Source organism: Eptesicus fuscus, chromosome 3, assembly GCF_027574615.1.
Source record: "Eptesicus fuscus isolate TK198812 chromosome 3, DD_ASM_mEF_20220401, whole genome shotgun sequence".
NCBI lineage: Eukaryota > Metazoa > Chordata > Mammalia > Chiroptera > Vespertilionidae > Eptesicus > Eptesicus fuscus.
In genome coordinates, this window is record NC_072475.1 from 46,440,691 (window position 1) to 46,464,622 (window position 23,932).

Consider the following 23,932-nt stretch of genomic DNA (forward strand, 5'->3'; position numbering starts at 1 on the left):
CAGCCCCATTCTGTCTGGGCTGTTTTTCTCCCCCAGTTTAATATATTTTTTCCATTAGGTGTGCATATCAGCAGGCAGGATGCTGAAGAGCAAAGAGCTTCAGATTTTGTGGAAGGCAGGCAATGGAGCTGGATTTGGATCCTGTCTCTGCCCCTTACTTACTAGGCAGCTGACCTTGGGCAAGTTATATAAATTCTCCGAGTCTCAGTTTCCTCATTATAAAATAGTGCATATGCCTGTGCCCTAAGATTGCTCCTTGGTTTACACACGAGGTGACACTTAGCAAGCACTCACTCTGTGCCAGTCACTGCTGTGGCTGCTTTATTCATGGTGATTCATCTAATCCTTTAAACAAACCTATGAAGAAGGTACTATTGCTAACATTGTTTTACAAACAAGGAAATAAGAACAGGAGCAGATATTTCTGGAGGCTGACTCTGTGGGGCTGTGCAGACAGATGGGCTAGGTGTGCAGCCGGCATGCTTTTGAGGTACTGAAGTGTTCAGGGGCAAAGCTGGAAAAGAAAGAGGTCAAGCAAAGAATTCTCAGGAAAGGGCTAGTATTTGCGCTATACCCATGTTTTCTGTGACATGCTTTAGAATTTATGTTGACCACAAGCTAGTTTGTATAGTTCTGATTAGTTTATGCATACCACTTATATCCCTTAGGTTTGTGTGGCCCATTACAGTAAAGTGAAATACTTTCCCTTCACAGAGGCATGGGAGGGTTTTAGGTATAGACAATGTAGGTCTTTGCTTGAGGAGATCAATCAGTGGAGGAATGGATGATCGGTTAATTGATCTATTGGCTTTTATTTACTCTCTTGCATCTATCAGGATTAAGTGCAGGAAAGGCGTCTCACACAATTTAAGTGGAAATAGATTAAATCAGGGGAAAAGATTCCAACAAAATTGTTGGGAGGGATGGAGCCCTGGGATCCAGGAGGCTACATCTGGAACTATTGAGTTGAAGAATTTACTCCAAAGCCACAACCAGGGATAAAGACGATGGCATTAGGAAGACACTGTGGAGGCCTCTCAAACTTTTTCTCAGCATCCTAAGAGTTGGTTGTGGGACATTGTATTGCCCAGTAGAACAGCATTTTGACTCGTAGGGTTCTACAAATTTGGTTGCCACTAGGAATAGTAGCAGGGTGATTTAGCTCCACATTCACCTTCTAAGTCTCACATGAGTACATCTAATTGCTAGAATCTGATTTACTAGTTTAGAAGGAGCGTGGGAAATGTAGTTTTTAGCAGTCTGCTTCTGCCATGCAAGAGGGCACTTTAGAGGGGGAAGGGAGTTCTGATTGAGCCAGTTGAGAGGATGTGTCTGCCACTAACACATTCATTTAAAAATGCCAAAAATTCCATTTTGGGGTTATTACTCCAAAATACTTAATATGCACCATTAATTATATTACTTTAAAATAATATATATATATATAATAGGCTAAGTGACTGACTGTATGTCTGCCTGACCATCCAACCGACTGGCCAGTACATATGATGTGCACTGGCAACTTAAAAATAAATGTTGACTTGTGCATGTGCAATACATATAAAGCTCTCGCTGGTGCTAATTGCATGCATGTGTTTTGATTTGTCATTGTCAATCGTGAATTTGGTTGACACTTCTATTGTAGAGAAAAGGCAAATAGTGATATTAAAATATTTCTTCTAATTAATTTCCTTTCAATGTGCATGAATCCGTGCACTGGACCATTAGTTAGGTATGATAGTCTACTTAATATTTTTTTATTTACATAAAATATATAACATTAATATTCTCAGTATCCTGAAAAAAATCAGGCCATTTATTCAAATTCTGTTTTTGATGTTTTTTAAAAATGTATTTTTTATTGTTGTTAATACTACAGATATCTCCTATTCCCTCGTTCCCCTCCCCCTTTATTTTTTAAGTTTTGACAACAGTGGTTTACTTGTAGTTTTTTAGTTCAGTTTAATCTTCTACAGGGAGTCATGTCTTGGACAGTTGTTCTGTTTATATAATTTGGTCACAAAAGTTTCTTAAATGCTTACTGTAAGCCTGGCTTGGGTCTAGATTTGGCACTTTGGGCAAAGGTCAGTCATGGGTTCTTCCACTGGTAGCCCTCACTGGAGAAGGGAATAAGTCAAGTTCATCGTAAGAATAGTACAAGGAAGGTCATGATTGGTGTCCTAGACAGAGAGAAGGGAGATTATTCTGACTGGACAGAGACGCAAGGGAGGTTTCATGCTGAGTAACAGTGGTCAGGTGATTCACCATTGGAGCAGTAAGTAACATCTCTTTAACAGGTATTTATAAATGTGGTAGAGTGTGTTTTTTGTCTCAATGTTGGAGGCCAGACCACCATTGCCATGCAGTGGTCAGAGCCAGTGATGCTAGACATCCTGTAACACATGAGACACTGTGGAAATAACTATCTTTCTTCCAAGAGCAATTTTGTTCCTGTTGAGAACTGCCACTGGCCTAGAAGGATGTATAGGATATCTATATGGGATCTCATCTCTTCTCGCTGTGCATCAGTGGACTTCGGGTGCTTTCTGAATGAATGAATGCCCCAGGCAAGTTGTTTACAGGAAGTGGACTAGTTGGTACCTGAGTTTTGCCAGGTGGGTATCCTGTGATCTTAGGATAACCAACAGTCAACACTTACACTTAAGGAGAATTCCAGGAAAGGGCTCAGCAACCTGCTATGCAGATAATGTCTCCACATCCAAACGAAAGTGCTGTGGTCAGACAGCAGTCCTAGTTGCCTTCACTATAAAGAGAGAAGCTACTGTCTTAAGGATCTTGAAAAGAGGGTTTCTTTCATTGTCCTCCCTTGTGGAGCCCACAGGCCACAAGGCATGTCAGGTGCATACTGTCCCGTCTGCATTAATGCCCTTGCCTCATGAGCTTATTTAAAATTGCCAATCAAACCAGCAATTTGCTGACAAGGTTCATGTGCTGTGACCGTGACTGCAGTTATTCTGGGGGAGCAGCTTGCTGTTCTGCATGGTGATGCTATCACACAGCAGTGTCCTCTGTGTCAGCCTGTAGAGTCCTGGTGGTGTTTTGGCATTAGGGTCAGTGTCCTTCTGATGGGATGGGCTTTGGAGGTTGGGAAGGAAAGTGTGTGTGGGTGTGTGTGGGGGGCTGACCAAACACAAATGTAAACATTTCCTTGTTAGTTCCTCTGTAAGGTTTCATTTCTGAAATCTTTCAGGAGAGAGAAAGAGGTGTGTAGGTTTGCGGGATTGCCCCAGAGTCCTCATTGTATGTCTCAGAAGGACAGTGACTTGCCCAGGGCACCTCCTATGGCAGGTTTTCAGGGCACTCTGCTGCTGATGAAGTGTGTCACGTGCACTGGGCTACTGGCTCAGATTCTTACTCTTGCCATGAACCCTCAGGTTTCTCATCTGTAGAATGGCTGTCATGGTCAGATGTAGCATTAAACATTCCAAAAGGTGGGGCAAAGAAAGCTTTGTTGACTACAAAGAAATACAGAAATATGTCCTTTTATTCCTGATGTTCCCTTTTATGGACCAGTAATCATTGGGACCATTTTTAGAAAAAGGATGGAACACTGAAGACTCTGCTGAGTTCACCCCAATCACAGAACCCTTCCGAAGAGTCCACTTCCCCACTGCACAGTGAGGAGATTTTGTGCTCAGATTTGGAGTTACAGCCCTGAGGGGAAGCATGGTCAAATCTTGGAGTTGTGGGGAGTTGGGGATACACTCTTGCCTGAAGCCAGGGACTAATGTAGCGATATAAAGTGAGAGTTTGCTGGGAAGATAGGTTGGGGCCCCTCCTGGAAGCCCCTGAGTGCTGGACCGAGGGCAGCTGCACATTATTTTTTGTGGAGTTCGGAGCACTGGTGAGAAGTCAGCTGGGAAAGCTGTGATGAAATGGGGTAAACCTTGCAGCACCTTCAGGATGTGCAGGAAGCCTGGAGTAAAAGCCAGGCAAGAAACAGGGAATCTTGCAGTTGGAGTGGAGGCCTCAAAATAGGGTGATTCCCAAGTTTTGGGCACATCTTAAGTTTTGGGCACATCCTAAGTGTGTGTGTGTGTGTTTGTTTTTTGTTTTGTTTTTTTGTAATGGTTCAACTTTTTACTTAAAGTTATAATAAAAATGATAATATTTTATATAAGTATAGAGCTTGGAAGTTTTCAAGAGTTTTCACACCCATCAACTCCTTGGTTTTGCTCATCATCATGGGGAGGTGGAAGATAGGGTTCTTACCCCTATTTCACAAATAGAGAAATCGAGACTCAGAGAGCAGGTGGAATTTCTCAGGCTGCTTAGCTGGTCGATGTGGAAGCTGGGAGGTAGGATGTCACATCTAATACTCTCTCCGGTGCCAATTATCTGGATCAGCAGTTTTCCCAAACTCACTTTCTGTACCTCTATACACCCTTGGCTGTGGTGGTTGACATTCTTGGAAGCCCAAATGGCCATGAATTTCAGAGGTCTTAGAGACAAGTTGTAAGATTTTTAAAGATGAGCTATAGGTAATTTGGGACACAAAATGTGTTCGTCCTTCTGGCTCTTTATAGCTGTCTAGGTTTGTTCAAGTTGAAAATGTCCATGAGAGCACGCAACAAACGAGATGGGCCTCTGTCACTTATTGAGCATCTCCTTCGCCCTGGATACAGTGCTACATTCTTTTCCATCTGTGGACTTAGATACATTTATAGATGGGGCAATTGTAACACAGTATTTACTGTAGCATTCTGCTAAGCATTTTGTGTATACACATATTCCACAACTTAATTCTCATAAAAACCTAATTCGGTTAATAACAATATTATTTCCCATTTTATAGACAAGAAAAACTGAGGTTTAGTGAGATTTAAATAACTTGCTTGTGAGAACACAGTACCTAAAGAGACTATAATCCAAGTTTTCTAGTTTGAGAATTTGTTCTTCCCTGTTACACTACATATTGCCCGTCTCACTGATAAAAATGCAGAGCTGCTTATTACGGAGGTATGTCTCAGACCTTGGAGGGTATAGGAATCAGAGCCAGAAGGTGCTATGAAGACCTCAGAAGGCTGGAGGTTTTCAAGCTCTGCTCCTTGAGCCTGGGAGACTCCAGTAGTGGCTTTGGGGTTGGGCTGGGTGATGGGTGGGGGAGATGACAAATGATGAGAGAATAGCAGGGAAGGGGACTTTTGGAGCCCAGGCTGAGCAGTCCTGCTGTTATTTACAAGCTGAGCATCTGCAAAGCATATCATTGAAAAGAAAAGCTCTGTTGTTTGGAGAAGTTTGAAACCCATTGTTCTAGACTCGTTCATCTTTTTACTACAACGAAAGTGGCTTGGTAAAGGTCACAGTTGTGAGTGGTCCTGGAACTTTTCCCAGTTTTATAGGAGACGTGCATTCTGTGCACCTCACTCTGAGGCCTCAGGAGCACCTGGCTGCAGGTTCAAGGGTCAGGCAGCCTCTGAGAAGCTCCCGTCAGAAGCTTCAGGTTACCCCATGTGCACGATACTTGACCTTTATCTTTCAGCTTGGCTATGTCTCCCCTTTGGACCTTGGGAACCTCACTGAGATTAGTTTCCTGGCCCAACCTTCAAACACATTGTCTAACTGAATACCTGTGATTATTGAATGTTCACTGTGTACACAGTGCCGGGAATACAGGCAGGGTTTCTGATGTCACGGGTCTGGTGAGGAGACAGAAACAAATAAAGACTTTTGTCAAATGTTTTTGGAAATGGTTATGTTTGTTATATATGATCATCATGTGTGATAGTTACACGAGGATGATTTCATCTCCAATAATTGGAATAGAGAGAATGGCTGGGCAATGGGAAAGGTTAGGGGTTGCTTGCCCTGTGAGTTAGTTAATTCTGGCTTTCCACATACTCTCTCTGGAATTGGCCAGTTTACTTTTCCTTTAAGTCTTCCTTTCTCATCTGTAATGTGGGAATGAGACTGGTCAGCTCACTGGGTTGTTGATGGGATTAAATGGCATAATGTATGCAACCTGCTTAGTACAATGCTCAGCCCAGAATAAACACTCATTAAATTTTAGTTGTTATTGTTATAATTAGAATTTTGTGTCTCAAAAAAAAAAACAAAACAAAAAACACTTTACTTCTAGAAATATACTCTAATAGTGTTAAAAAAAAAAAGACTCTTAACACTTTGGCCCGCAACAATTATGGTATGGGCTTCAGTTGACCTTTCTGAGTTATCTCTCTTTGCATCCGACTGTCCACCTCTGCCACTAGTGCTCACACATCTGTGTCACAAATTAATTTAGACAGTGCTTTTCTCCAGTGTTCAGCACAGGAAACAGATGACAAAATGCAAAGAAGAAAACAATCATCATTGAGCTGTGTGTTCAAATGCCTTGGGAATGGCTTTCTGGGGAAAATCCAGCCCCTCTATAATGACATTGATGACTTGGATCTTTGCAGAAATTGAAGAGAATCCTGATGACTAGCGTGTTGGGAGAGGACTGAAGGAAGCCAGACCAGTCCCTGAACTCTCAGATCTTCTTGGGTGCCCTCTGGCTCCCAGGTGACCTGCAGCAGGACCTCTGGTATGTAAATGGGCCTCTTCCCTGCCTTAAGATTTTGTCTCAAATCTTAAGGATTGGCTGGGAGGTTTTTTTTTTAATTTATTTACTATTTTTATTGATTTCAGAGGGGGAAGGGGAGAGAGATAGAAACATTAATGATGAGAGATAATCATTGATCAGCTGCCCCCTCCTGGGGGTCTAGCCCAAAACCTGCAATGTGCCCTGGCCTGGGAATCGAACTTCGACCTCCCAGTTCATAGGTCGATGCTCAACCACTGAGCCACACCAGCCGAGCTGGGGAGGTTCTTAATGGGTTGGAATTTATCTTTTGTATCTGCAACTTGAAATATCTTGTTCCCTTGAATTCATGCTTGGGAGCTCCCTCAGTGCTCTCTGGTTAGTAGCTCCTTACTGCATGTTTATTTCCCCATGGGCGTATTGCAGAGAGGCTGGAGCCTGTGTTTCTAACAACTTCTCCAAGGAAAACACTGCAGGTCCTGTTTCCGGAACTGAGACTCTCAGGGATCTCCCAAATGTCCATCTCTATTACTTCCTTTGGGCCTGGCACTTATTTGCTTATAGCTAAAAAGGGAGCGTTTGTCTTGAGCATTCCTGTAGATTTGTATAACTTGGCAGTTGGAAACCTGACAGTTACTGCTGACCTTCAACTGCAAGAGGGAGTAGTATATAGACATAACCTGCAGAACATCAGATTATTGCCCTGTAATTCCAGAGCCTTAATGTTTCTTTGTCTTGAGAATGACCTCACTGCTTTTTGAATTTGTAATGGAATGCACAGTCATTTACAAGTAATCATACAATGATCCCTTATACTTTGTACCGCCTTCCCGCTCGCTCTCCAGAGGGCTTTCACTCACATTATCTCATTTGATCCTCATAACTGCCCTGAGATGTAGACAGAGGGTCTGTGTTAATCTCCAATTTTCAGGCATAGAAACCAAGGTTTGTGAAAGTTAAACTGTTGTTTATAGAGATCATACAGCTACCAGAAGTGCACCTGGAATCTTGAACAGTCTAACTCCTAAACCAGTGTTCTTTTTGGTACTTACTCTTGCTGTGACCTTGGGAATATACTTAACACCTCTGTGCGACAGTTTCCCTATAACTAAATTAGGTAGAAGACTCCCTCCAGGGGTAACTGCTAGAGCGATTAAATGATACTATCTGGGAAAGCAGTTATTAACCCATAAAGCGTGCTTCCGATGTGAGGCATTATTGCTATTTGTACCTTAAATCTGCCATGAACTGTGACAGAAAAGAAATCTCCCCCCTTTTTGTGAAGACAACATGGTCTAGAATGATGCTGGGGTTGTCAGGGGTCACGAGCAAAATCCCAGCTCCGCGATGGGCAGATTGGCCCTACTGTCCTGCCTGCAGGCCACTGAGAGCACTTGAGTTGGGAAGACGCTCTTTTTTCTACAGAGCTCTCTCTCTTCAGGTTCCTTGGAACAGTCTTGCATCTTGGAGACAGTTTTAGATCTGGCAGGACTGGAGAGCAGGAGTGGGGAGCTTTTTCCATAGAGGACAGGAATGTGGCATGGTGATGAGGTAGAGGTAATGAGGAACTGGCCTGGAAGACCTAACTTCTCCCATTTTTCAATGACTGGGATTTAGTAGGGTACATCTTGTGAATCCATAAGGCCAGCAGTATATATGTAGAACAGTAGCACTTACTGGAAAACCCCAAAAGGATGGATTTCAAGTTGGCAACAAATGCATTAGGAGTTAGCAGTGTGATATGGTCAGGAAACAGTCAGAGTAACTGAGGGATGAGGTCTTGGATAGCTTCATAAGGAGCCAGATTTTGTTTCTATACAAGGAAGAACTTTTTATTGGAAAGACAGAATTTGCAGCTGCAGAAGGTGTTGTGTAGGAGATGTTCTGCACCTCACTAGAGGCCACAGGGATTCATTAATGGGGGAGAGGGGCATCAGCTCAATGGCATTTATGGTCTTCTCCTTGTGAGATCCAAGATCCACTGGTTGTCTGTGGTCAAGAGGAAGAGAGGCACACATGCATTAAGGAACGAAGGAGCCCTTTGTGGATGTGGAAACTGATCTCTAAATGCTATTTGCAAAATGGATGGTAGAGACTCTATCATTCTGGTTTTCATTCCTATCCCTGTAGCTCTCTCCTTGGTCCTTGGTTTTTAGAATTCCCAGGCCATCCATGGGCAGCTATTTTTCATGGAATATCTCTTTCATCTGTTAAAACGTTCCTGTGGCAATAGTGGAGGGGACTTTGAGATCCTCACAGAATGACAATCTTTCTAGAGAATCACTAGGTCTGATGGCTGGTCTAGTCTTCTGAGTAACAAATGAGGGCCATGTCTTTATCCTCTTCAGGCCTGCCTCTGGGACCTCCTGGGCGTATGGCAGTGGTGAGACTTCTGTGCTGATTTCTGTTTCTGGCATGTGGTGGAAGGTTCTCTGATCCTGTTTTCTTATCTCATTTAACAGTCACTTATATTTGTGCCCATTTATTCAACATGCAACAAATAAGAAATGTCTGCAATCTTCCAGGCGCTTGAGGCATGCTTGCAAAAACAAGTAATAAACATAAATGTGTCAAGACTATTTGTCTAGACCAAGTAGAAGCTGCTTTAGAGCTCATAGTTGGACAATCTTGCGATAGTTACCCAGTTTGTAGGTGAGACCATATAAGCTACAAGAGGAGAACTGATTTGTCCCAGATTTTAAGGAGTTACTGATCTGGGTTTAGGGTTTGGGTCCCCTTGCTCCCTGACCAGTGCTGTTTATTGCTAGAAGATTCTCTTGGGATGAGAACAAGTAGCCTCATGGTGCAGGCCCAAAAGCTAGGAAGTGGGTGGTAATTCTGAAAAAATGGCTCATCTGACCTACAAAAGCCTTTACAGCCAATAGCAGAACAAAATCATGTTAAGAAATAGAATCACTAGGAAGCCAAGATATGGATTCCTTTCTCTGAGCAGACCCCTCTTTACCCATCCCGCTGTTTCCCCTAGCATCTCTTTTCTCTCTCCTTTCTCCTCCTCTAAATTAGTCTGGAGTTATTTTAGATCACATTCATTCCTGACTGACTTCACTGGTCCAATTTAGTCATTGAACATTACTCAGGAACATCAGATTGGAATTAACCTTACAAGTTAAATTGGGCATTCCACACTCCTATTCCGGACCCCCACCACCCCCAACCCTCAAAGTCTGGTTTTGTTCTGGGTCTTCCCACCTGGTATCCATCCTATGAAGAATTTATGCAAAACTAAGTTCCCAGGAGGATTCTCTGCCCAAGAGAGTCAGGGATTGGGCTCCAAGAGTGGGGATTGTTTCAGACTCACTTGTTATTAAAATAACTGCAGATGGATTCTTGGTGACCTCTTCAGGTAAATCACTCCATATACCTCCCCTTACCCTGAATTAATAGAATGACTTCATAAATGTAGTTGTATTCTCCCATGAACCCCATTCCTAAAGTGAGCTTACAGACTTTCAAACTAGTCCCTCCCTTGTTTGGGTGGGGGAGCATGCAGAACAGTTTAGACTCCACTTCTTTTGGGGTTAATCATTTACTCCGAGTAAGGAATTCTGTCTTAAGTGGGGTATGTTCTTCAAGTGCCAGAGGACAGAAGGGTGATTTTTCTGACATCCTCCAGCCTGCTTCCCCATATATGGAAATGTTTACCCACCACACTGATCTATTGGAAGAGAAGGAGGTGACTCAGGGTTTAGGAGAAGCAGGATTTGAATTCTTGTTTCCAGAAACCAAGTCTCTCCCCTCCCCCACTCCTCCTCCATCCCTCCCATCCATTCCTTTGCCCCTTGTTCTGGAAGCTGAGAAGAGAATGTCTCAGTGCTGTTCCCCTCTGGCCTTGGGATCACCTCCTTGCAATAGGACTCCGGGTGTGTGAGAGGGAGTGAGAGCCAGCGGAGGGCCAGCTGCCTGTGGGGCCTGATGTCGCGTGAGTACATCATTATTGCCAGAGTGAATGGCATTTCTGCTCTCAGACCCTGGGTTTATAGCCCTGACAGCTGGCTCACTTGCCCGGCGATGGTAATTGTTACTGGGAGCACTGTTGCTTTAAATTGGGGTGTGGACAGCTGCTTTCCCAGGGGAGTACTCCTCACAGTGGGATTAGAATGAGGCTCTGCTTGAGAAAAAATTCTATTTGTGTATAGAAAATTTAGAGATATTTTTTCCCACCTGAGGCCTAGCTTGAATTGGGTAGAAAGGTAATTTGGGAGTGATGTCTGTCTGATTCCTAGGGCTAAAGCAACAAGCCAGAAGGGATGTTTGGGGATACTTGGGCAGGGATAATTTTAGCTTGAAAAGCAGGGCTATGGTTGGACTTATGTAGCATCTGCACAGCACCTACAGTCTGGAAAAATATCTGTTTTGCAGGACATTTGTGTGTTTTTGATGGACTGTCAGAGATGGAAGTACACTTAGAGATTATTTAGTTGATCCATCTCATTTTACAGCATGATAGTGGGCATGGAGGCCCAAAGTGCACAGCTCTTTTGCCTTGCAAGTACATGGCTAATTAGATAGGATTAGAACACAGATCTTCTCACTCTGTTCATTCTTCCTCCACTGCATGTAAGCTGTTCATCCAGGCAAAGGCCGAGAACATGCCCATTTTGCAGATGAGGATATTGGGATGCAGAGATGCCAGAATTGCCCATGTTTACTGATCTAACTGGTGAGAAATAGACCATATCGAACCAGTTCAGCTATCTTTCAATCACGTTACATGGGCTTAGATACCAGAATTTTTTTTTTTTTTAATTTTACTCCCCTCCCCGACCTCTTGGGTTTCTACTTATCTTTCCTTGCTTTTGATCATGTGAATGCTATTTGAATGTGAGCTGCTACCTTCTGATCTGCTTTGCTGCCTATATCTTTTTCTTTTCTGAAAGAGAATCATAGCCTGTCCAAAAGGTAGAACTAAATAGTGGAGCCTTTTATTTCAATTTTATCTGTGGCAGTGGAAATTGTGAACAGACCTTGAAAGAAGTTGAGCAGGGCTTTCCATCTAAGCCTCTACCGCTATTCTTGAAGCTGCAAGTATTCTGGAGTGTTATTCCCTCACATTCAAAAGTGAACTCTGATTCTCAATAGATTTTAGACACACACACACACACACACACACACACACACACACACACACACACACTTTTAGCCTTCTTTGGTACAGTGGCAGCATGCAACAGAGACCAAGAGGTAATCGCCCCATACAGTGCACCAGATACCATAATGAGTAACTCTTTGTGGTCAGTTCAGTTTCCAATCAACTTAGGGTGGGGGTTAAGGCTTGCTCCCATGCAGGGAAGATGATGGAGATGTGTTTTGGGGAAGCACTTTGATGCTAGTGGCAGCATGCAACAGATTCAATGTGGCAGATTTTAATAGAGCAAGGAACGTGCTGTGAGACCTACGTTTGTTCTGGTCAGCATTGAAAATAAGGAAAGCAATTTTCTAAGTTGCTCTGAAGCCCTGGGGAGGCAGGACTTGAGCAGATCCCTCAGGTACCTATATGCAACCTCACTTCTCCATAGCCTGTGGCTAGGTGGGGATTGGTGGCCTTGCTCACACGTGGAAGTAGGCTGCCTTAAAGCATGAAGGCTTGGGATGTTTTCCTACTGTGGTGATGGACAGGGGTACTACAAGGTTAGAGTCGGTAGTACCAATGTGAATGCTACTCCATTAATAAGAACTGATATAAATTGCTTGCTTCCTGGTGCCAAGCTTGGTGCTAAGCACTTGACCTAAATCATATAGGTAGTCAATACTACAGCTACCTATGAGTATATGCTTTTTTTTTTAATTTTTAATTTTGGTAAAATACACATAATATAGCATTTACATCTTAACCATTTTAAGTGTGCAGCTCAGTAGTGTTAAGTACTGTCACATGTTATGCAACCAATATCTCCAGAGCACTTTTCATCTTAAAAAACTGAGACTCTGTTCTCATTGAAACATTAACTACTCATTCTTTCCTCCTGCCACCCCCTGACAACCACTCTTCTACCTTCTTTCTCTGAGTTTGACTATGCTAGGTATCTCATATAAGTGGAATCATTAAGTGCTGATCCTTTAGTGAGCTGGCTTATTTCACTCAGAATAATTTACTTGAAGTTCATATTGTAGCATGAATTTCCTTTTTTTTAAAGGATAGATAATATTCCCTTGTATGTATATACCTCATTTTTTATACACTTATGTAGGTACTGTATTTTTTTTTAACCTCCATTTATAAAGGAAGAACCCAAGGCTTCAAGGAGTTAAGCAGATTGCCCAAAGTCATGCCTTCAGTAGTGGGACTGGGATTTGAACCCAGCAGTGTGACTTCAGAGTGCTTGTGGTCAGGAGGAAGCAGATAATGGGTTCTCAACTGGAGAGTGGCACCTTTTCACACATTGCTGTGACATTTCAATAGCCAGGTGTCCTAAAGGAATCTCCCCGGATATTTTCTGGTTTTGTATTGGCTTCTGGGAATCTGAGGACCAAATCTGAAACCTGCTTGTAACAAATAGTATGAGACTTATGGCTCCTATTTTTTGTCCCCTTTTTTCATCTTATTTTTCCATCCCCTAGTTTTTTTCACTTAAAAAAAAAAAAAGATATGAACTATTTGTATCTTTTGTCAGGTAGTTTAGATTCTTTCTGAAACAAGGTAAAATTATGTAAACCAGTGACATGATATCAAGTTTTATAATTATGTCAGAGGAACAGCTGATCTGTGGACAGAGACTGAAGATGTGAGTTTCTGACCTGGCTCTGCTGCTCACTCAGTGTCTGACTCCAGCGGTGATGCTTGCTCCTTCCTTTCCAAATCTCAGTTTTCCTACCTGGAAAGTGGGATTGTTGGCGAAGACAGTGAACATTTCTTCTGTGCTGAGCTCTGTGCTGGGCATTCTACATGATTTATCTCTTTCAATTCTTCCAGCACTCCCACAAGGCAGGTGCTGTCATCCCTGTTTTGCTTGAGAAATGTAAGGTCTAGAGAAGTGGGAAAACTTGCCCACATGCCTACAGTTACAGAGTGCAAGCATTCATGATACATACCTTTCTCCTAGCCCAGGGTGTTAGCCACAGGCCTGGGCTACTTGCCCTTCAGCAGTCTGTAAGATTTCTTTCATCCATGGCATGCATTTGTCTAGTTTTATTAAATCTCTATTGGATCCACTTGTGTGCCTTGTACTGTTCCGGGCGCTGATCCAGCACTGCGTTTAGAGTGAAGAAAAAGACACTAGAAATACTGATCCTGTGCGCTTGCATTCCAGTATGGGTATGTGGAGGAGGCAGATAATAAATGAACACATAAATAGGAGAGAATGATAAGGAACACTTAGGAAGATTCACCCTGGGTGCTTTGACTGGGAGTGGAGGAAGGGCTCTCTCTGGGAGGTGATTGTTTAAGCTGAGATTTGAGTGACAAGGAGCCAGTGCAGTGAAAGTCAGGGAAACAGCATTGCAGGCAAAGGGCAAGGTCAAGGAAAAGATCGCAGAGTGAGAATGGGTTTGTATTTGAAGAACTGAGGAGCTAGGAGATAGTGGGCTGCAGGAGGAAAAGGCTGAGATAAGAGCGGAGAAGGGCTGGTAGGTGTTAGTAAACTAGAACAGAGGTTGGGACCTGTGTCTAAGTGTGATGGAAGCATCTAATTATGTTTTACCAGCATTTTTCTGGCTGCTGTAGGGAGAAATGGATTTTGAGGTAGGGGCAAGAGTAGAATTAGGACACTCTTGCAGTCATCCAGTTATTTTTATTAGGGTGGTAGAAGTGGGACCAGAGAGAAGGGGATGGGTTCATGTCATGTCATGTCATGTTTTGGAGGGTTTGTCTTCAGGATGTCAAGTGCAGTATCCTTCTGAGAAGTGTCAAGTTCAATGGGCAGGATTCTGGGAGACCCTGATGGAGGGGAAAACATGTATAGTGAGGGCCGCACAGACTTGAAGCTGATCCCGACTAAGGAGTCTGTGCTCCCTGCTTTGGTTTCTAACCTTGAGCGTCTGGCCAATGAATGGAGGGCAGTGGCTTCCTGCCTCTGACTTGCTGGCTGAGAGCTGTTGGAATGCCGCAAAATAAGCCCTGTAGAACAGGCCGGTTCCTTTGCTCTCCCTGGGTATTTGTACAAAGCATTCTTTCCCACCAAGAATACGGGACATTCAGAGTGATGTTGACTTTATGGGCCATATTTAACTTAGTGTTTTTCCTTGATGTGTCATCTGTTCTTGTAGAGATTCCTGCCTACAGTGAACTCCCTGGTGAGGAGCCTTGGACCAACCAACCTGTAAGATGGGCCTGGAAGGCTTAGTAGGAGCCCAGAAGAACTAGGGCTTCAAAGCCCCACTTTGGCTTGAGGACCCCCATCGAAGGGCACCACTCAGCCCTCCTCTTTCATTTACATGTGAATTTATACTTGCTGGCTGGCCCCTACCTGCTCCATATAATTCCTTTTAATGTGCTGGGCTTTCCAGTAAATGCTCAGTGGATAAACTGGTCTCAGAGAAATTAGGCGATTCAGTCAACGTGAGGTAGTGAGAATCCAAGATAGAGCCCTGTGTTCTGGCTACCATGTAACCTCACGCCCCTGGGTGTCTCTTGTTAATCTTGTACTACACTCAGCCTAAGCCTGGAGATGCTCAGAGATTCTAAATTAAATAATCTGAAATTCACTCCTGAGGCTTCTTCAAGCACTCCTCTTCAAATAGTTTGCCATCTATAGATACCAGTTTTTTAAAGATTCTTAATTTTATCTCTTAAAAACAGTGTTTTGTTTTTGCTCATTTGAATTTCTTTAAAAATTTTCTTTCATTCATTTAGTCAACAAACATTTATTGAGTTCTTACTGTATGCCAGTCATTGTGCTAGGTGCCGGGGATTGATTCAAAGATAATTTGGAGGCATTTGGAAGGGGAGTGGATAATTACAGCACAGTGAGATAAGTGCTGTAATAGAGGGATATATAAAGAGCTAGAAATAGCACTATGAATAGCATCTACGAACAAATTGCCTTCTTTTTTCCTTTTGGATTATTCCCTGTTGTATATTGCCCAAAGTGGGATTACTGGGTCATTTAAAAGATGAAAACAATTTGGCACAAAAGATGTAATGACTTGCCTGGGGAATACAGCTCAATTTTCAACAGGGGGAAAAATTGTCGACAACTCCAGATTTAGATCTTCACCAGGAGGATGAGACCAGTTTTCTCTTACCCCTATCAACACAGTGGCTTTCAGGGGTAGCACCTGTTCTTAACATGTTAGCCTGTATGTAGAAACACAAATTTTTATATTTGATCTCATAAGTAAATTGTTAATCCTCACAAGAAACTAGCTGTATAAGTTTGATCATTTCCATTTTACAAATGAGGAAACTATGCCTTTATTAAAAGGACTTTTCTAGTTAATTTGTGGAGATTCCAAGAATCAAGTGGTGGTCTTTTGATTCTGAAACTCCCGTCCTGTTCTCTATGCTCTGCTCACAAATGAGGGGTACTTATGCTCCAGCCAGGGCATGGGATTCCTTTAGTGACTGTAGGGGCTCTTCTCAAGAAGATCAGGATCTACAAAATAGGTATAGAAGTCCTAAGTCCCAAAGTCATTGCCAGGGAACAGTGTCCCTCTGTCCTTTGACCTGGAAGGATCTGAAGGCCTACTGTTCTTGATTTTGGCCCAGGTTTTGAAAAGTTACTGCATGGCCATAGCACAGGAGCCCAGAATCCCAAGTAAAGCTGAAACCACACCACAGTTCTACTTCAAAACATTTATTATTTTCCTAATATATTTAGCTGTACATCTCTGACTCTACATTTATTTTGTGATTTATAACATTTTCCTAGTATTTTTTTGCATTAAATAGAAACTCCTGACCCTGGAATCCAGAACCCATCATATCCAGATCATGAACTTCCTTGATGCTCTCGCTCACTCATCCCTAAGTCAGCCACATTCCCTGCCCTTCCTCACAATGCCCTGCATTTTCTCACCGTCATGCTTTAGCGCATGCTGTTCCTTTAGCCAGAGAGGACCTCTCCTACTTAAACAATAGACTCCCAGCTGCTCCTATAAACTTCTGCACAGATCATACTTTCTGACTGAAGTAATGCCTGATCATCTGCTCCTCACCATCCATACTTCCCACCATCCACAATCCCCCACACTGAAAGTGATCTGTCGGTTCTCTCTTCTGCTAGCTCTCTTCTGCACAATGGGCTCTGAGGCAATAGAGAATCTCTATGGTGCTTATGAGCATAGGATCTGGATTCAAATTTTGGCTGTGATGCTTCCCAACTATGTGATCTATCAAGGTAGTTAACCTGATTGAGCCTAAGTTTGCTCATCTGTCAAATGGGTATAAATAATCACACCAAGTCATAGGATTGTGATGAGGATTGTATTGTTATCTGTGCTTCCTCTAAGGCACTTGCCATCTCCTACTCTATTGATATGTTATCTCCTTCCAGACTAGGAGTTCCTGAAGGGCAGGAAGGGAATCACATCTTGCCTGTGTCTTTGACATATGGGATCTGTTACAAAAGCTCCTTTAAGGGAAGGGATTCCACACAACTTAACTGGTGACATGAGTGCAGGCTCATTCCTAGTGAAAGGTTCCAGTCACATAGTGCCAGCCCTGGTTGGAAGCTTTGAGATATGGAAGCTTTGGACACACACAGTACTTGCTCGATAGGCCTCTGGCTCCTGCCACTTCAGTGACGGGGAAGAGGCTAGAGCCTGTGTTCAGCCTGTTTTTCCCATTTGCCAAGTTGGGCAGTGCTGGCATTTCCCTAAGCCTCAAGGTAGAGTGGAAATTCTGCTTGGAACATGATCCTTAGTTTCTTTCCTGGGTCTTCCATGGGTGAGACTTCTAGATGAGAAGAAAAGGTCCATGGAGTTGTGGGTTAGGGACACTTGGGATAACTCTGAGAGCCAGCTACTCTTCTGACTTCTCTGTGGGTGGGACCTTTAAGAGGAAGCTCCTTTAAACACTCCCGCCATTGCTATGCTTGAGCGCTGATCATGGAAAGGCGGTTCCATTCTTAAAAAGATAGTCCTACCATTTAACTTTCTCTTGAGTCATTTCTCGAAATGCCATACCCATGAGTCTCAAGATCCAAGTATTTTACCCTGGCACACAGGTCCTCCATGTTCTGCCCGCAACATTCCTTTCCATCCTCGTGTCCCACTGCATCCCTCCACGTGTGCTGCCACTGGCCTCATCAGATTAGTCACTTTCCCCAAGAACTCCCTGAACTCATCCTCCTCAAGGCCTTAGCACATCATGTTCCCTGGGCCTATTTCCTCCCCCTCATACGTGGAAATCCTCTTGGGTGTTCAGGCTCAGTTTAGAAGTCATCTGCAGAGCTCTTCCAGACCCTCCAAACGACATTGCATGTGCTTGTGCATTGCACACTTTTTTTTCTGTTTTGTGTATTCAAGCAGGTCTCCAGTGAGGTTATGAGCTCTTTGAGAGCTCAAGGCATGCCTAAGTGCCTACACCTGCTAGGTCCATGCACTGTGCCTTCCTAAGGACAAGAGGTGCTAGCAGATGTCTGTTATGTGCACCTCTGAATGTGGGGTACATGACATCCTGTTAGTTAACACTTGCATCTGAGTGGTGTTCAGAAGCTCATACTATAGTTATTGGTGATTTGTTTGATCGTGAGCCCAGTTATTTGAATTATTTCTTTGTATCGGCCTGATATCAGCTCATTGGTAACCTTTCTCGGGCCTGTTTCCCATATACTAGACAGATGTCTGCTTAGAGCCAGGGCTCTGAGCTTATTTCATTTAAAAACATAACAGGAAGGTAGAATTCAGGAGGGATCTATCTGCTTCTAATATTAACTTTTTTTTTTTTTTAGTTTGAAAGTTTTTACTTTTTTATCCCAAAGCTCCTCCTCGAAATGTGAAAATAGCAGAAGAGTTTTTATTTTTATTTTTTAGGTATATTTAGTAGAATAGCTGCACCTAGTAAGTGCAAAGTAATAAAACCTGTGTCATGGAGCTTTATTTAGAAGACCAGGGTTCAAATCCTGGCTTTACCATTTCCTACCTTTCAAAGACGAGGGTTCAAGTCCTGGCTTTCATGTTTCCTAGTCCTGAAACCTTGCCTAATCTCCCTGACCTTAGTTTCCCCAATGGATAATTGGGAAGTCGTTCTCCTAATGTTGGTGGACAGGTTACATGAGGTTCTGGACATTAATTTTTTTTTTCTGCTGTACAGTTCATGAACTAGGTTTGAAGGACATTTTTAAATAGTTCCCCAAAGTTTACTTTTGAAGAAAAATGCTTGGATGTTTGTTTTCATGCACTTGTTTTATTTTATTTTCTTGAATGAAAAAGAAATGAATTTATAGTCAGGGGATATATGGCATCTAACACAGTTAGGGAACATATGTGGCTTGTAAGACTCAGTTATAGTTCATATAATTAGAATGGCAGAACCATATGCTTTGAGACATTATAGAAACTTCAGCAGTCAATGTTCTAATGCAGACTTTGTGCCGGCTCCATGCTGTGCATGCTGGGTGTGGAATCCCAGGACACGATTACAATCTCCCTGATGGGTATTAGCCCCATTTTGCAGACTGGGAAGCTCAAGTTTAGAGAGAGTAGAACTGACACAAATCCAATATCAAGCTTTGAACTTCATCCTGTACTTACAATGACCCCCAGAAATCCTTTCTATCTACAGATGTGACAAGACCTGCCTTGACTTTGTTGATCTTTTATCCTCTCACTCCAGGGGTAAGCCCTCATTCCAGGCTGGATAAAGCAGTGGACATTGGCAGTCTCAATGTCTCATACTTGATTAATGAAGCTTGATGAGTGTTTTGACTTTTCTTTCAAAGAATCTGCTCATTTTGAACTTTGAATGCACTCATCAGCCTTTACTTCCTTTTTCTCCTTTTTTGGGAAGATATTTGCCTTTGAGGTCGGGGATATATGGCATCTAACACATATCTGCTTTTGAGGTCAGGAGTGTTTGAAGAGGACTTTGTATTTTGAGGTCAGGAGTGTTTGAAGAGGACTTTGTATTTTCTTTTATGGGTGGAAAATTCATTGAGTATTTCCCATCATCTCCTCCAACTGTGTGGTGGTGGGAAGAGGAGGCACAGGGTTGGGAGTTAGGAGCCATGGTTCTCATCTTGATTGTGTCACTGACTAGTGAGAGGACTTTGAGTCAACCCTTCCTTTTCCTGTTAGGGGTCTCAGTGTCTTAATCTGTAAAAAATGATGGTACTACAAGATGACACCTAAGATTTAAAATTTCTGCATGATTTATGGTGTCAAAACTATAAATTTTGCTGAGCTGCATAATTCTGCAGCTGTTTCTCTGATACTTTTCAATCTTTAGATTTAATCTATTCAACAATATATAATTTTTTTTAAAGGGAAGATTTTATAGACACTTCTGAAATATAAGGGTGGTGGGGGATAAATGGATGTTAAAAAATAGAAAACAACCAATTAAATAGTATATAGCATGTAATTCTCCTTGGAAACTTACCACGAAATTGAGGAGCACTTTAACAACTGGTAATTTAAATTGCATTTGAACTCTGTTAATGGTTTGTTTGCATGGGAACTTCAATCATTTCACAGCCCTTCAGCAAAGCTGCTTATTCTCGTTATGGAAAAGTAAAAAAATTATTAAAAGAGAAGTTGACTATGGAAAAGGGAGGCCACTTTCATTTGTGCATTGAGGGAAGCTGGCAAGTGTGTGAGAGGTTGCCTGAGGGCCAAGGTTGGAGAGCCTTGCCTTTCAGGGAAGTTTAGAAGACACCCATCATGGCAGTTGTAGAAACTGCTCTGATTTGTATCTCCCTCTGCAAGGAGAAGCTTAGGTTTCCTGGGCCTTGTGGGTGGAGGCTGTCTTTTGTTTTCCGTATGACCGTGCTGTCCACAGGTCCAGTACTGGCCCCCTTATTCTTCATTCCTCAGCAAGTTTGAAATTATGCCTTTCTCTCATTTCAGTGGAATGGCTTTGAGAATTCTAATGTTCTTGAAAACCACTGGTTCTCAGGAAACTCATTGCTGTGCTGGGCTCATCTTGCTTAGGCTGTTTTCTAACTTAATTCTTTCTGCTGTCGGGCTGTACTCTGAGAGCTTTGAAGCAGGTGTTCAGAGACCTGAGTATGGGCTCTGGGATTTTGCTCCAAAGCCTATTGTGTGACCAACGGAAAGTCCCTTTGCCCAATGAGTCTCCCTGCCCTCTGTCAAAGTGGCAGTCATTGGATCCAGTGGAACAAGCCCTGGACTGGAACCCTGGACTGCCTGCCACTCATGGTGGGGTCCGGTAGTGGCCACCTCCTTGCTCTGGCCACAGCTTTTCCTCCTGTCACTTGGAAGAGTTGACGTGGATCATTTTATTAAAGATCCTGCAACTTTGATCTTATATGGATACTAGTGTCCTGGCGCACAAAATTTGTGCACAGGGGATGGGGGTTGTCCCTCAGCCCAGCCTGCACCCTCGCTAATCTGGGACATCCCTCTCACAATCCGGGACCACTGGCCCCTAACTGCTCACCTGCCTGCCTGCTTGATTGCCTCTAACCATTCTGCCTGCTGGCCTTCTTGCCCCCAACTGCCCTCCCCTCCTGGCCTTATAACCCCTAACAGCCTCTGCCTTGGCTCCACCACCAGGGCTTTGTCCCGAAGGATATCTGGAAGGTATCCAGTCTAATTAGCATATTACCCTTTTATTAGTATATATTTGAAGACTGAATGAGAAAATATACATGAAAAAATTATATGATTGATTTAATGATATTTAAAATCATGACAATGAAAATAGGATTAGTAGTTTTTCTAGTATGTGGATCTCTCCTGCATATAAAAGACACATTTAAAACAGCCAGCTGCTTCAGCATCTGTGTGTGTTGGAATATATATTGCATCATCCTTAGCAAATAGTAATAGCTCTTAATTAAGTGAAACCTGTAATGAGGATTTCCTGGCAAGTGTCAAGATTGTCTAGCTCTCTGCTACTCACTTGCTCTTACGTTTCAGGCAAGGGAATCAAGGTTCAGAGGGCTTGCTAGCTCCTATAGTTAGAAATGTGTCTCCAAACTCATATCCCTTGTTTTTTTTTGTTGTTGTAGTTCAGATTTTGCTATTAACTTTTTTTCTTGCCTACCTAACATGTACCTAACTAATTGATCTGTATCTTTCATCTGTGATATTACCATGAAGCTATTTTCCTAAAAGAGCTGAGGATGAACACTGGGGGACTGGCATTCTCTTTCTCCACTATTCTGAGACAAATTAGTGAAATACAAGTGCCAGGAGCTTAGGAGGAATAGAGGTGAGCCACTAGATTTGTGGATTTCAAGCCTGGCATCCTTCTCTCTATTTCCTGGTCAGTGAGTTCATAAACCCGTAAGTTCTAAAGTTGGTAAGGTCCTAGAGATTCATGAGCAACCTTCTTCTCCAATTTTCCATAGGTGGGATCACTGAGGCTCAGTAACAGAATTGAAGACGGAATCCACTCATCTGATTCTCAGTTGAGGGCTTTTCCTAAACTGAGCCTCATTGGAGAGAAGAGATTTCTTCCTCAATTGGTGAGTCCTATGCAGAAAAGAAGACTTTTCCTTTTTATAATCAATGTGCATGTTTTAAAAATCAGTGTTTTCCATTTAAGGAAAGCATGACACTAATAATTAACATGGACTAAGAACTAGAGAAGAACCAAAATGTTCTTTCTTTTTTTCTTAAGTTAATTTCATTGGCAGTGGATGGAATATAATAATGATAATAAAATGTGGCAAAGAAAAGGCAGGACTCAGCTCTTAGAAGTTGGCATGAAGAGAGATTGGAAGAAAATTTGGAGAAATGATGATTTCCGGTGGCTGATAATTGTATTGCTTCCTTCTTTCTCCTTTGGCATGGAGGAAAGTGTTCTTTAAATTGAAAGACCAAAATGAAAATGTCAATGACCAGTTTTATGGACATCTGTGATGAAAGAAAGTAATATTATTGAGTGGCTTTTTTTTTTTAACCCCTTTATATGGTGCTTCTTCTGCGATTTCATCTTATTTTCTCAACAATCCATTCAGGTAGGGGAGGCTAACTTTGCTTAGGCAAAAGGTTGAACACTGTGTGTTAAAGGGTCTGAGTTCGAATCCTGTTGCACATTCAGAAAGGGTACTGGTGACCAGGTAAAGTAAGCTTTGCCTTGTGTTTTGGAATTCCTCTGTGTTTAGAGGGTAGAACAGAACATCATGTTCTAGAAAAGAGGGGTGGTAGGAAGAGTCAATACTGTGGCTACCCTGGGCTGTGGGGAGACTTGAGGCAAGTAGCTAGGGAATTCTGGGACAGGCTTTTATTTAGAATTCTAGATCTGTGGTCTCCATTCTGAGGGCCAGTCTGTCTGTGCCCCAACCACTGGCTTTATACTGACTACATAATATGGCTTACCATGCTTATGATGTAGTTTTTCAAAACAAAGCAGATGCTGTTGTAATTGATAAAACCTAACTTCATTTAAAAGTGTGGCTCAGTTTACAGTTACATTTCATTGCCCTTTTTTTCTTCATCAATGTATCTTAAAAGAACAACAGACTTTCTATGCGCCTATGGATCTACATAAGATAAAAGGCTGGAAACTATGGCTTTGACTCTTAAAGAGTGTATGTAGCCTATTAAAATTTTGTCCCAAGCATATACTTTAAGCATCCAATGTGGATCTTCGACCTGTTCTACTTTCTGAAGTTTTTTTCAGTGTTAGAAATTAAATTGTGATGAATATGAAGCCTTGCATTTGGATTAAAAAAAAAAAAGAAGAAGAATCTAGTGTGTAATGACAGAATGGGAGAGAGTACCTAAACAGGAGTGAGCTGAAAGAAACAAAAGAATTTTTGTTGTCTGTAAGCTAATTTATGAGCCAACAGTGTCTTTTGTCCTCACTGATGCATCCTTAAGCAGCATTGAACAAAGTGTTATCTACAACCAAGTATGTGTGTATGGGGGTTCCACACTGGAAACCAGCAAGTTTAGAGGTGATGTGGGCATCAGGCCTAATTTGAGCAGGGCACAGTTATATCTATGCTGTACTCCTTGCTCTGCCCTCTTCTATGTGTTGGCTTCATTGTCAGGATGTTTTACCTCATGGTCAGGAGATGGCTGCTCACTGCAACCTGGGCTATAGGCTGCCTCCTTGCCATTTGGGGAAAGAGAGCCCTGTTTGCCATATTTCCATAGACTTGGGTAACTGCATACCTCTGAAAAACCAGTCACTAAGGCCACAAGGAGGACACTGGCCTAATTGGCATGTATGACCTGGGGCTCTGCTCTGAATATTGAAACAATACCACCCCAACCTCATGGCAGCTACACAGTGGCGATGTGGTGGTCCCTCAAAAGAACATCTGGGTGCTATTAGGAAGGGGAGAGAGGACTAAA

At 42.6% G+C, this 23,932-nt stretch overlaps 1 protein-coding gene across 1 annotated transcript in view; it reads left to right on the top strand.

Moving 5' to 3' along the window:
* The window catches only part of LPP (LIM domain containing preferred translocation partner in lipoma), a 680,107-nt gene that overhangs the window by 47,535 nt on the left and 608,640 nt on the right, over positions 1-23,932 (top strand). The window contains exons 3-4 of the mRNA XM_008151584.3: positions 6,420-6,544; positions 21,976-22,092. The gene's annotated coding sequence lies outside the window, so the exon portion shown is untranslated. The remainder of the gene's footprint in view (positions 1-6,419; positions 6,545-21,975; positions 22,093-23,932) is intronic.